General features: G+C 42.6%; 1 protein-coding gene across 1 annotated transcript in view; it reads right to left on the bottom strand.

The window, feature by feature from the left end:
- Positions 1–12634, bottom strand: part of GLI2 (GLI family zinc finger 2) — a 196330-nt gene that overhangs the window by 64630 nt on the left and 119066 nt on the right. The window lies entirely within an intron of this gene.

Raw genomic sequence — 12634 nt, 5'->3', positions numbered from 1 at the left:
AACAGGCAAGCAAAGCACCAATGTGAACTCTTTTTTTTTTTAATAAAAAAAATTAATTCAAAATTAAAACAAAACATATTATCCAAAAACATATCATCCTTATTTCCCCCCATTTTTCATCCCTCCCCCCACCCTCCCACACAACCCCCCCCCCGGCTTCCCTCAATTCCAGTCTTTGGTTTCTCTGGGAATGCTGTTTTCTGCATGTTACAAAGTTGTATAGATCCTCAAACTATTTAGCTGATTATTATCAATAAAAAGTTTGTGAATGTTTATTCAAAACCAGCCAAGGAGCGCTTTGTTGTGTCTTCAAATACTTTGTAAAGGGTTCCCATTCATCTTTAAAGTCACAGTTATCCTTGTTCCATAGCTTATATGTCAGTTTTGCCAGTTCTGCATAGTCCATCATTTTTTCTTGCCATGATTCTTTACTTGGGGTTAGAACCAATGTGAACTCTATAAGCAGTAAGAACTGGAAAGGAAATGTGGCTGTGGTCCCACTGAAAGAGACTTAATAGCCCTTACTTATCATCATTTGTGGCCCCACTGATGGGCATTTGTTTCCACTTCATTAAAGAGGTCTGCAAGACCGCAGGACACCTACAGTGGCTGAAAGCTACAAGCCTTGGTATTTATTGCCAGTCCCCAAAGTTAACAGTGTGATTATCTGAGAGCTGTAAAGCAGGTGAGAAATTCACTGCACACAAATGATAAACTGACTAATGCATTTGTATGACCTTTCAACCCTACATTTAGATCCTGCTTTCCTTCTGCCATGAAACCCAAAGCAGCATACATGTGGTTCACAGGCACTGAACCAACTGACCCAGACCTGCTTAGCTTCAACAAGATGGTAGCCTAATGCCCTCAAACCATGCCCTAGAACACCAGTCTTCCATTGGTGGGTTGGAACTCACGACCAGGTCACAGTCTGATCTAAGTTGGGTTGCAAGAGAAGCCATACCACCATACAAATATAATAAATATAAATATAATATGGTGCAAAAATTAGGAAATGGGTCCCTGAATGCATTTTTTATTATTATTAAAGGTGGGTCCAGGCAATGTAAATAAAAACGCAAGAGGGATTGGGCACTCCCTGACCCTTTTGACTTTATTAGGAGGAATAAAAACTTAGCTATAGAACATCCCCAACCCTTCTTTTCACTGTGGTCTTGTCAGCACAAGAGGAATATTTGGAAACTGCTTGAACTGCACATTGAGCAAAAGCGAAAGAATACAGAAGATTATATATCTATATCATCTATCTATCTATCTATCTATCTATCTATCATCTATCTATCATCTATCTATCATCTATCTATCTATCATCTATCATCTATCATCTATATCTATCTATCATCTATCTATCTATATCTATCTATCTATCTATCTATCTATCTATCTATCATCTATCTATCTATATCTATCTATCTATCTATCTATCTATCATCTATCTATCATCTATCTATCTATCTATCTATCTATCTATCTATCTATCTATCTATCTATCTATCATCTATCTATCTCCATCCCTCTGAAAACCACCTGGCTGCCAGGGCTGTTGAGAGAGGAATAAAATCAGAGATGATGGTGTAGAAAGAGTTCAAGGTTCCATAGCAGCCTTGTTCTAAGAGTCACAGGGGAATCCTGGCAGCTATTTTGCAGCCTGGCCAATGTCAGCACACAGTAGAGTAACTGTTAAACCTCCAAAGAGAAAAACAACAACAACTATGGAGTTAATATGAATGAATTATGGGTCCACTACCACCTCCCCAACCCCAGCCATTCCAGGTTCTATGTAAACATTGATTTGACACTGCTCAAAGGGCCTGTGTAGTAGGAATCTTTTAAATAAAGATGCAGCTAGTGTCTACCCAAGTGGAAAGGGCATCGTGACCCTGTTTGGTCTCAAATGAAAACAAAATCTCATTCACACTCCAGTTTTATAGCCGCTAGACTCTTCAGTGCCAACCTCTGTCCAACTCGATGCCAAGTCCACAAGCACTTAACAGTTTTCAGTGCCAAGGCTTAACCCTGAGAGAATCAACAATAGAGAACATGTGCAGAATGTATTTCCTTTCCAACTGAAGTGAGCTGGGGAGTCCCTTGCTGGAAAGAATTGTGCAAACAAGGCCTTTGTCTCATACTGGGTGACCACCTCAGCAGTACACCCAGCTTTGGAAAGCTAAACTCCAGCACATTGATTTAGGGGACGCTAACATGTGGCCAGCACCATTCCTAACTGTGTACTGGTGGCTAAAGAAACTGGCTCATCTTTTGTATCTGTCAAGGCAAACTTTGACGCTTAAGTCCCAATGGGGAAATGGAGGTAAGAGCTCGCTCACGCATTATGACGTATTGGCAAACACCTGTTACATACTCCATATACATGCTGAAAGAACCTTTATCACACATGTTTGCAAACATCCATTTGTTGCTTTAGTATGCATTTTAAAACATAACATGTGCTGTAGCCATTAGAACTCAGGTTGAATCCCTGACACCTCCAGTCAAAGGGATAAGAGGTAGGAGGTGATGAGAATGGCTTCAGGTGAAACCCTGGATAGATGCTGCTATGTGGATCATGTCATGACATAGATTAGTCATTAGTTGGATAAGGATGGAGCCAGGAGTTTCTTGTCACTGTTCTGCTCTTGCTGGAGTGAAAGTGACAATAAAGTTCTTGTCTAGCTTCTTGACTGGCATTTTCACTAAGCCTTTCATGATAACTACTCAATGGACAAGTATTCTTACCAGGTGTGAGGCAGTTACATAGTTATACACACAGGGGTTAAAAGAGATGGACATGCTTGGAATGTTTAATTATTAGTTATTAACGACATTTTTTGCTTGTCCTCTAGCCAGTGTACATAAAGAACTAAAGACTTACATGGAAGCAAGCTCCCAAGAAATCCGTCTAGACTTACTTCCCCACAAGTTTATTTATGAAATGATGGGTCTGACCCTCTAGTATGGTTCTGCTATGGTCATTCACTGCGTATTTCTGCCTATTAGTGTGATTGCTGATCTTTTGTTGATGTTGATGAACTGTGTATGAAATGATTTTATTGTGGTTTAGTATATAAATGGCCCTGGGATCATTTGAAGAGCAAGATTAGATATAATCTATCTAAAACAATTAAATCTAAATTTAATTAAACTAACTACCAAACAAACAAACAAACAAACAAACAAACATGGGATATTATAATTAGAAAGCTGGTATTGGTGTGTGGGATGATGTATGAGGTCACGTGGATAAAGAGGACAAAATAAATTGTACTGTAGCATGGACATTGAGTTTACAGGAGCCCATAATAATTAAATGGGAAGACCCAACATTGTTCGCTCCAGATATTGTTGGATGACCAATCCCATCACCCTTGACCGATAGCCCTGCTAGCTGCGGCTGATGGGAGTGGTTGTCCAACAACATCTGGCTAGGAGAATACAGAGAGATTGTACTTAAGAAATCAAACAAGCACAGGATCTCATATTTTTCTTGAAAATGTGGACATTTTCTCTGACTGTAGAAAAGCCTCTTTTTCTTGTCCTTGGTTGCCTGGGCACATTATTAATATTTCGTGTATTAGGAAGATTGCAACCTTGTTACCTGTAACTTTCCAGGGGCCATGTAAACACTAGCCTCAGACAAAGAGGGGATATAGAACAAGGTAAATATAAAGATGATCTCCATGCACTACCAATCACAGAATGGGAATACCTATCAGAATCAGCATTTTTATTTTTGTTTTCTGGAGACAGAAACAATTGCCTGATTTCTCAAAGGGTAAGCATACATTTCAAGAGAGAGAGAGAAATCTCTTTCAGCAGTCTAAACAGAAAATGCAATTTCTTAAGTTGCCCTTGTTGGTGTCTCTTCCTTGAATGTTGAATTCAAATAAATGAGGGAAAAGACAAGACTGAAGTGGAGAGCTTTAAACCAGTGGTTCCCAAACTCCCCCACCCCCATGGACCACTTGAAAATGGCTAAGGGTCTTGGTAGACCACGTAATGACTTTTCTGCCAGTTTTAGCAATTGTAATCTGCTGTGCTACATGCTGTGTACTTTTCAATTGTATTTTTACAGACATACTTACAGACTCCCCAAATGAAGCTCACTGACCACCAAGTGGTCCACAGAGCACCATTTGAGAAGGCCTGCTTTAAGTTTATTTACACATTTTGCCTTTTCCTATTTAGAATATTGTATAATACACATCATATTACTGCAATGAATGGGAACCATGCTGGACATCTTACAACAAAATCCTATACATGTCTGCTCCAAAGTAAGTACCACTGAGTTCAATGGTCCTTACTACCAGCTAGGTGGGCATAGGTTTGGAGACCCAGCACAATGATTTACAGGTTGCTAAGCAGGACGTGCAGATTAATACCAAAAGTGCATGAACTCAAAAGTTCCATGAGATTAAAGGGGCAGTTGAACTACTATGCTGATATTGCCCCCTTGGTGTTGGATAATTTCCACATTTCCCACATCCACATGTTGAGTGCAGTGGTGTAAGCTGACACCAGTACATGTGTGGAAGCCATGGCAGTTGTAACTCGGTGCTAACAGGGTTTCAACATCAACGGAGTCTGTGTGTGCAGTCTTTCCCCACTGCAGATGATTATGCTCAGTACATGGCTGTTGGAGCTGCACAACATTGGGTTCATGGCCCCACTGCCTCTTTAATTGTGTGGAGCTCCTTTATGTAATTAATGCAAGAAGGGGGCTGTCCACTCTCCGTCCACATTACTGGCTGCTGGTGGTGTGGGTGGACAAACACAAAAGTCTAATGACATCAAATGAAAGGCGTGGGATAAACTCTTACAGACGTTATGGGGTGGGGGGAGAAGAGACTTCACTTTATAACATCTAGTTTTGCTGTGAGGAACAAAATGGAAACACACACCTTCCTCTTTAAGCAGTTATAGCTGGTGGCACGGGCCTCATTTTCATTTGATGTCCCTTAGAGTTCAGGAACTTGTGATTCAATCAGAATCCTAGATAGCAAACTGCCCCTAGGTTATCAGTGTTTTTATGATGTCATCCGAATAATGATCTTGCTGTTTAAGGGAGTTGAATGGGCAGAAGAAAGATCTCTTGCCTGAAAGCGCCACAACCTCCAGCTTAATGCACCGTTAATAATAGACTGGGGTGAATTATCAGAGGAGAGAATAGGGAAGGGGTCAGAGAAGGTCTGAGACAAAAGAGCCGGGGGTGGGGGGAACTGGGTCACAGCAAGCATGACAGAGCATATCCTATGGGTACGCCGGTGGGATTCTCTGCAGATGAAGTCACAGCTACCACACAGAATTGGAACGTGCTGGGAAAGTCATCTGCAGGAGCCCCATCCAACTAAGGGGGTGGGTGAGAAGCAGAGCAGAAAGCCAAACTTACAGTAGCTCAGACTTAACCTGCAATCAAAACTCCATTAAGGGCTTACATTTAATAGCGCTTCAAGTAAGATGACTTATTTGAAGCAGTTTACAAAATACGCCCAGTGCAGAACGAATGCACTCTGTGCCAAAGAAGGTAATTATGTGGTTGCTAATTACACTTTGTCTGCACATTTTAAAGCCAGAGGTGAATGTGTAACTTGAGCTATAAAACAAAGCCTCATTCAAATTGCTGCTATAGTTGCCTCCCCCCAGCGCTGCTGCATCAGTGACAGGAATTATCTCCCCCCTCATCCCCACCCCCACCCTCCTAGCAAAACAAAAGAGGATACAGGTACACAGAGAACCATGTGTGATGCATTCCGCACTCTCAGCATTGCTTTCTACAGATCATTCATGCTTTAATCATCCATGACAAAAAGATGTTGGAGAAAACTACTGTTGGTGTTTTTTTTAACCATCTGGAGATTTGCATTGCCTCCTGTTGCATTCTTTTTAAGCTACGGGTGGAATGCAGTTGGTTTCCTTGAATGCAGGGATGGGCTATTGATCCAGCGAGGCATCACTATTGGAAGAGGAGGAGAGGGTTCTTGCTTTAAAAAAATACAAATTCCCACTTTCCATCACTGTCTCCTATGCTACTTCCCACCCTGTTTCTGGAGCTGATTTTCAGGGAATGTTGAGGGTTGCAAGGAGGAGAGGAAATGAGGGGGGAAACCCCTCCCTTCTTCTTCTTCTCTTAGTGGGTGCTTCCAGTGGAACAAAAGCCCACCTGTGAGTGCAAGGGCACCTGCTGCATCCCATCTCTTATCATTTACCAAGGGTACTTCATTGAGATGGAGATGATATGGGTTACGTGGCAAGTTACTACCTGATAAATGTTCAGTTGCATAGACCCAGAAATTAAAATGGCATGGCAGGACAAGAAACGGGGGATTGCAACTGTTAGCTTTTCACAAAGCTTTACAGCATTTTGACCTCTCTTTTCTCTCACAGCTGAAGATGCAATGCTTGCAGTAGTTCTTCCCCTTCCAGCCCTTCTAGGTGCCACCATGGACAGCGAAATTTAAAAGCCAAGAAGTGCCCAGGGAGGGCTTCAGGGGAAGAGGAGTAGAGAAGCAGTAGGAGGGTGTGAGTAGGTCTGAGGGAGCAGAAGGGAACAAATCCAGGATGACTACAGGTAATAATTTACCTAGTGGCAAGCTTACCAGAGTGTGTTTGTAAGAACTTAGTAAATAAGTGTTCGGCTGTATTTGCTTGCCAAGAGGAATGTTGAAATACACTACTTTCCCACTTTCCCCTATTTCTTGGGTGATTATAGGCAACTTTAAATGGTAACTTACTTTGATGTGAATCCAATCACTTGATAAGCCTGTCATCCAAGTAGAGAGGTTTTTTAAATAAATAAATAAATAGGTTGTAAAATTCCCCTTGCACCTTGGCAGGATGCTACAGAGAACCAGTTTACCATAGGAGGACAGGGAGAGTGTGATAAGGTACCACTTTTGCATTCACCCACTGAGATAATGGAAGAATGGGTGCTGGAGGGAGGAAGTCAAGGACTGCCTTCAAATTCCTACTAAGTCCTCCAACAGTGGGGGTGTAACCTCAGTTGGCAAAAGTACTCTGGGTCACAGCAAATTTCTGGGAGCTCAGGAGAAATGCTTGGCCCAGGCCTATTCCCAAACTGTTAACCTGATCCTTAAGGAGGCATGTGACCTTATCCAGAACAAGCCTGTTCCATTTTAATCTCAGCATCCATCACCATTTACCATCATTATCTCTATTTTCTTTGGATTGAGTTTCGGTTTAGTTTCCCTAATCCAGTTCATCACTGACTGCAAGCACTGACTCAGGGTGCTCAACTGGATTTATATTTATTTTTTAAAAAGTATTTATATCTCACCCTCCCACAAACCATCAGAGCAGTGTACAGCATCATAAGAACAATTAAAAGCAACAGAAAGCAATCATGAAAATGGCTGGCTCCTCAAAGGATATTTTAGACAATCTGAAGGGTTCTGAAGGAAAGGATAAACAGGGGTGGATGTCACCCATATACTGATGTCATCATATTCCATAACCATAAGTCACATCCACACTGAACATTCAAAGCACTCTTATACCACTTTAACAGTCATGGCTTTCTCCCAAAGAATCCCAGGGACTGTGGTTTGTTAAGGGTGCTGAGAGTTGTGGGACTTGTATTCATTCACTGCTGCTTAGGGGTGCAAACATATGTATGCATGTGAGAGACAGACACACTTCATGTATTTGCTCCAGGACACATCAATGTTTACCCACAATAATTATAATATTTGGAGCTGCCCTAAGGATTTGCCTTATATGGGGCTGCAAATTAGATGTGAATGCATCATCCACTCTGACATAATTCACCCATGCTGCCTTTTTAGCTACCACTCCAAGGCTTGTGTTGGAACAGTTGAAGTTGCATCTGAAAAGTGAGCAAGGGGACTCAGGTAGCTCCACACACCAGAGTCTATGATCAAGTACAAAATAACCCCTCTGCAGCACCACAAATCCAACTCAATGGTGCAACGTTGGAAAATGTCAATCACTTCTCCTACCTAGGCAGTTATCTTTCCACAAGGGCCAACATTGATGCCAAAATCCAGCATCGCCTGAGCTCTGTGAGTGTGGCTTTCTCCCGAAAGAAGTGCAGAGTGTTTGAGGACTGGGGCATTCGCAGGGAAACAAAAATGCTTGTTTACAAAGCTATTGTACTACCAAGCTTACTATATGCTTGTGAAACATGGACCACTTATAAATGTCATCTCCAACTCGAAAGATTCCATCAACGGTGTCGCCGAAAATTTTTACACATCACTTGGGAAGACAGGCAAACTAATATCAGTGTACTGAAAGAAGCAAAGATCACCAGTGTGAAGCAATGATTCTTCAACATCAGCTTCATTGGACTGGTCATGTTGTGCAGATGCCTGATGATCGTCTTCCAAAGCAACTACTCTATTCCGAACTTAAAAATGGAAAGCGTAATGCTGGTGGTCAACAAAAGAGGTTTAAAGACTGTCTCAAGGCAAATCTAAAAAAAATAGTATAAACACTGACAACTGGCCTGTGAGCGCTCCAGTTGGAGAACAGCCTTTACCAAAGGTGTCATGGGCTTTGAAGACCCTCGAAATCAGGACTCAAGGGATAAATGTGCTAAGGCACGCTTGGCAAATCCACACCATGATCAACTCCTGCCCGGAAACTATTGTCCCCATTGTGGAATGATGTGTGGATCCAGAATTGGCCTCCACAGTCACTTACGGACTCATTATTAAAACCGTGTTTATGGAAGATAATCTCTACTCGGCTACGAGTGATCGCCAAAGAAGACGACTGAAATTGTAAGCAAAGGATGTTTGTTCCATAAGACATCACTGTGAGACAGCTTAAGCAGGCATCGTTCTGCCCTGGTAGCCCGTGCTTCTGATGGACACACAGGAAATGCCAGCATGAATAATGAGAGAATAATGTCCCCATTACACAGTTTCCTAACATCCCCTGCGGTTGAGGGTCAGTGATACACTTTAATTCAGACCCACTTACTGCAAATTGAAGTGTTATTACTCTCTTTTAAAAATTGGATCTTTTCTGTTGGACCTCTAGGTTTTATTCCTCAACTATGCCATTGACTCACTGTAAAACTAGCAGTCATAAAACCTTCACTGGAGGTGCGGTGAAGTTTAGCTCTGGCCTATAATCTGCTTGAACACCCCCTGGTAAAAGTCTAGGCAGAAAGACAGAGCACTATTGTTCTACTAGAGGTTCTGGATGCTTTCAGTTATGGGGAGGGCTAGGAAAGGATGCAAAGGTGCCCCTGAATTTGTTCTACCCCCATGAAGCTAAATAATTCATAATGGTGTAGTGTGGTATTGCCACACTTCTTGAAGCATATTGGAAGGTGAAGCCTTTGGAGAAGCAAAAGCTCTTATGAATCATGATGGAGCCATGTGATGGAGCTTTGGTTTACTTAGATTATGTAACTATTGTTTATATAGTGCCATCAATGTGCACAAGGCTTTACAGAGCAAGAACTGACCCTTCTGTAAGGAAGTTACAATCTAGATCAGAAGCGGGGAAAGTGCCACCCTCCAGATGTTGCTGGACTCCAGCTCCCATCAGCCCCAACCAGCCTGGCCAATGGTCATGGATGATGGGAGTTGTAGTCCAGCAATGTCTAGAGGGCCACACCTTCCTCTGCCAGGCATTGTCTTTGAACTTCCTAGGCCACCCTTCTCCAACTGCTGTAGGGGCAAGAAGTGAGTCCTGCTTATTGCAGCTTGCAGGAGGGGAATGTTGAAGATGGGATTTTGGAGGAGAAGCAGCTGTTTCATCCTCATGATGTGGTTGCCAGGTTATTAAAGAGACAGCATGAGTTCTGGCTGATGACCTGGAAATCCTATGCGTGTATGGCCTGTATCTTTAACCAAGATTCCTAGTCTGTAATAGAAATTCCCCTCCCCTCTGTGGGTGTGGTTCCCTTCATAGCTCAGTGGGAACTAGTTTGAACCTTAGTCTTGCCTGGGTAACAAGTCCTAGCTGCCATGCTGAGTTTCTTTTCTGTCGTTCATAAATATTGAAGTTCTCTTGACTCCTCTGCTGCCTCCTAGTACTAGCGCAGACTCACTGTGAGGTTTTCTCACACAGGGAGTACACTTCCCAAACACATGGGATACCACAAGAACATCTTAAATTCACTTCTGGTTGTTGTACTGGATCCAAGGCTGCAATCCTGTGCACATGTACCTGGGAGTAAGCCCTACTGAATACCATGGGACTTAGCAAACATGCCTAGGATGGCTTCGCGAGCTGTTAAGGAACTGCAAACCCAGAGAAGCTGGAAAGTCGACCTGGAGGGTTTTAAATCAGCAGCTTGCTAATTGCACAAGTCCAGAGCTGCAGAGTGCTAAGGGCCTTGGAAATCACTTCCATTGCTTGGCTGTCATGCCAAGACGTATGTCTAAGCACCCCTCCAATCTGAAAGTTATTAAGGAACAATAAGGCCACAAGTCTTGACTGTACCACCATCCTTGTTAGGCTCCGCTCTTTTGCTTCTTCCCAAGAGGAAGTACTTAATAAGAATAATAATATCCTGAAAGAGTAACCCACGGCAGTGTAATTAAAAAAGCTTTCCTCGGCTCACTTTGAAGGAGGGGAGGGGAAAAAAATGAAAGCTGGGGGGTGGGTAGGATTAAAATCAGACAGGAAATTCCACTAGAACAAGTTGGCTGCTGTCCTAATAATACAGGCCCCTGCCAATTCCTCCAGAAAGCAATTGGAGGGGTGTTGGGGGAGGCCCTCTAGACTAGCTCAGATCTGAAAACATATTGTGAGCTTGACTGCTGAGGCAATTCTAAAAGAGAGAAGGGAGACACAATCGGATAAAAGGAAGTTTGCTTTGCTGGGAAGTCACTGTTATATAATGTGGCCATTGTGTAAAGAGAGGTTGCTGTCTTTTAGTGTAGAAAGCTAGTGTGGAAGACTATTGAACTTAAAGAACCAGATGGAATCCAGGGCTCATTCGTCCAACAGCTGCTTCGAAATAATAAGAAAGAAGTTCCAACTGGCTAGCAAAACTCCTGGAGTGAACCAAGGTAGAAGAGAAGATGAAAAGGGAAGGCAGGTGGTTGTCAAAAACACGCAAATGCTAGTGGAGGTTTAAGAGTGTGCTGGATAATGGGGAAAGTGGATCAAATCCCTTAATTGAAGAATCAAAACTATTGAAGGAAGAAGATTGATTTTATCTTCCCCAAAAAGAAAAAGAATAAAAAAGGAAAGCACTTCTTTCTTTTTCTTTTTTGTTTCCATCAGAGTTTGTAAAATCACTTTATATAGATTTACTATCAACCTTTTTTTTGTTCCCAGAATGGGTTGTTGTGGCAACATAAAATAGCTTGAATCTGTACTTTTAAAACAGCCTTTGCTGAATTTAGGTTGACAGGAAAGGTTTCCATATGGAGTATTTCTCTCTCTCTCTCTCTGGTGCAGTGTGAGAGCGAATATCTGCAATATAATGTTTATATTTCCTCATGTTTTAAACTATCAAAACAAAGAGCCCCACTCTGTCCTCTACCATCGCAAGCATACAGCATCAAAACGCAATTGGCCACCAGACAGGCAGAAGGCATGTGCCATCTTGGTGCTGCTTCTGAACATATTATTACATTCAATAAATATTGATCAAACGTTAAGCTTATCAGGTCATAAGGCCAGTTCAAATGACCATTGGTATCTACCCATCACAACTGGTGATTCTTCAGAGCGCCATCTTATGGCACAGATCTGTATGGAACCTGATGAATGTTCCATACTTTGTTCCGTTGTGTCCATTCAATAAGCAAAATGAATTGTTTCACAGCACCGTCCTCAATAGGTAGGTGAAGTGCAACTCTGGGGTCCCAGAATTACAAACATTTTGTGTGAGGCCTTAGTGCTTGCATTTCTGGCAGATGCTTCTAGGTCCATATTCACACCATATATTTAGAGCACTGTTACACCTCTTTACAGTGAAGGTGTCCTCTGAAGAATTCATAGCTGTCAAGTGTCCCTTATTTGAAGGGACAGTCCCTTATTCCAGCGCCATGTCCCGCTGCTGTCCCTTATTGATGGATGTCCCTTAAATGTCCCTTAAATGATGTCCCTTAAATTTCAAAGGAAGCAGCTCCTCTCCCTCCCTCCCTGCCGGCCAGGGAGGAGGGAGGCTCCAACTGTGTTGCTTCGCTGTGTTGCTCACCTAATAAGAAGTCTAAGAACGACTGGGGGGTAGAGCTTGCATGCCTTGTGTGTGGCTAGTTAATGCAAGCTGAGGGGTTTTTTGAATGCTGGACGCCATTTTGTTGCACGTGCTGCTGCAAACTTTGCAGTGCAAAGCCAGGCCGGGGAGCCATCTTAAGTTGAGACTGCATAGGCCTTGTGGTGCATGTGATTCAGATTCTATTCAGTTGAACCTCTGGTTACAAAGTTGGTTGGACAGTGTTCTCGAAGCTACCAGCATGTGTTTGACCAGACTGCAGGAGGACAGGAAGTGCAGGAGTGCCTGGAACAGGTGAGGCTGCAGGTCCCTTATTTTGGCTGCTGGTCCTTTATTTTCAAGGCTGCTGGTCCCTTATTTTCAAATCTGTAAGTTGACAGCTATGGAAGAATTCTGGATGTTGTAGTTTGTTATAGGTGTTGAGAGTTGTTAGGAAACCCTCAC

Source organism: Podarcis vaucheri (assembly GCF_965113315.1).
Source record: "Podarcis vaucheri genome assembly, chromosome: 1".
NCBI lineage: Eukaryota > Metazoa > Chordata > Lepidosauria > Squamata > Lacertidae > Podarcis > Podarcis vaucheri.
Note: the sequence above shows the minus strand (reverse complement) of the source record. Positions and strands in the feature narration are given on the sequence as shown.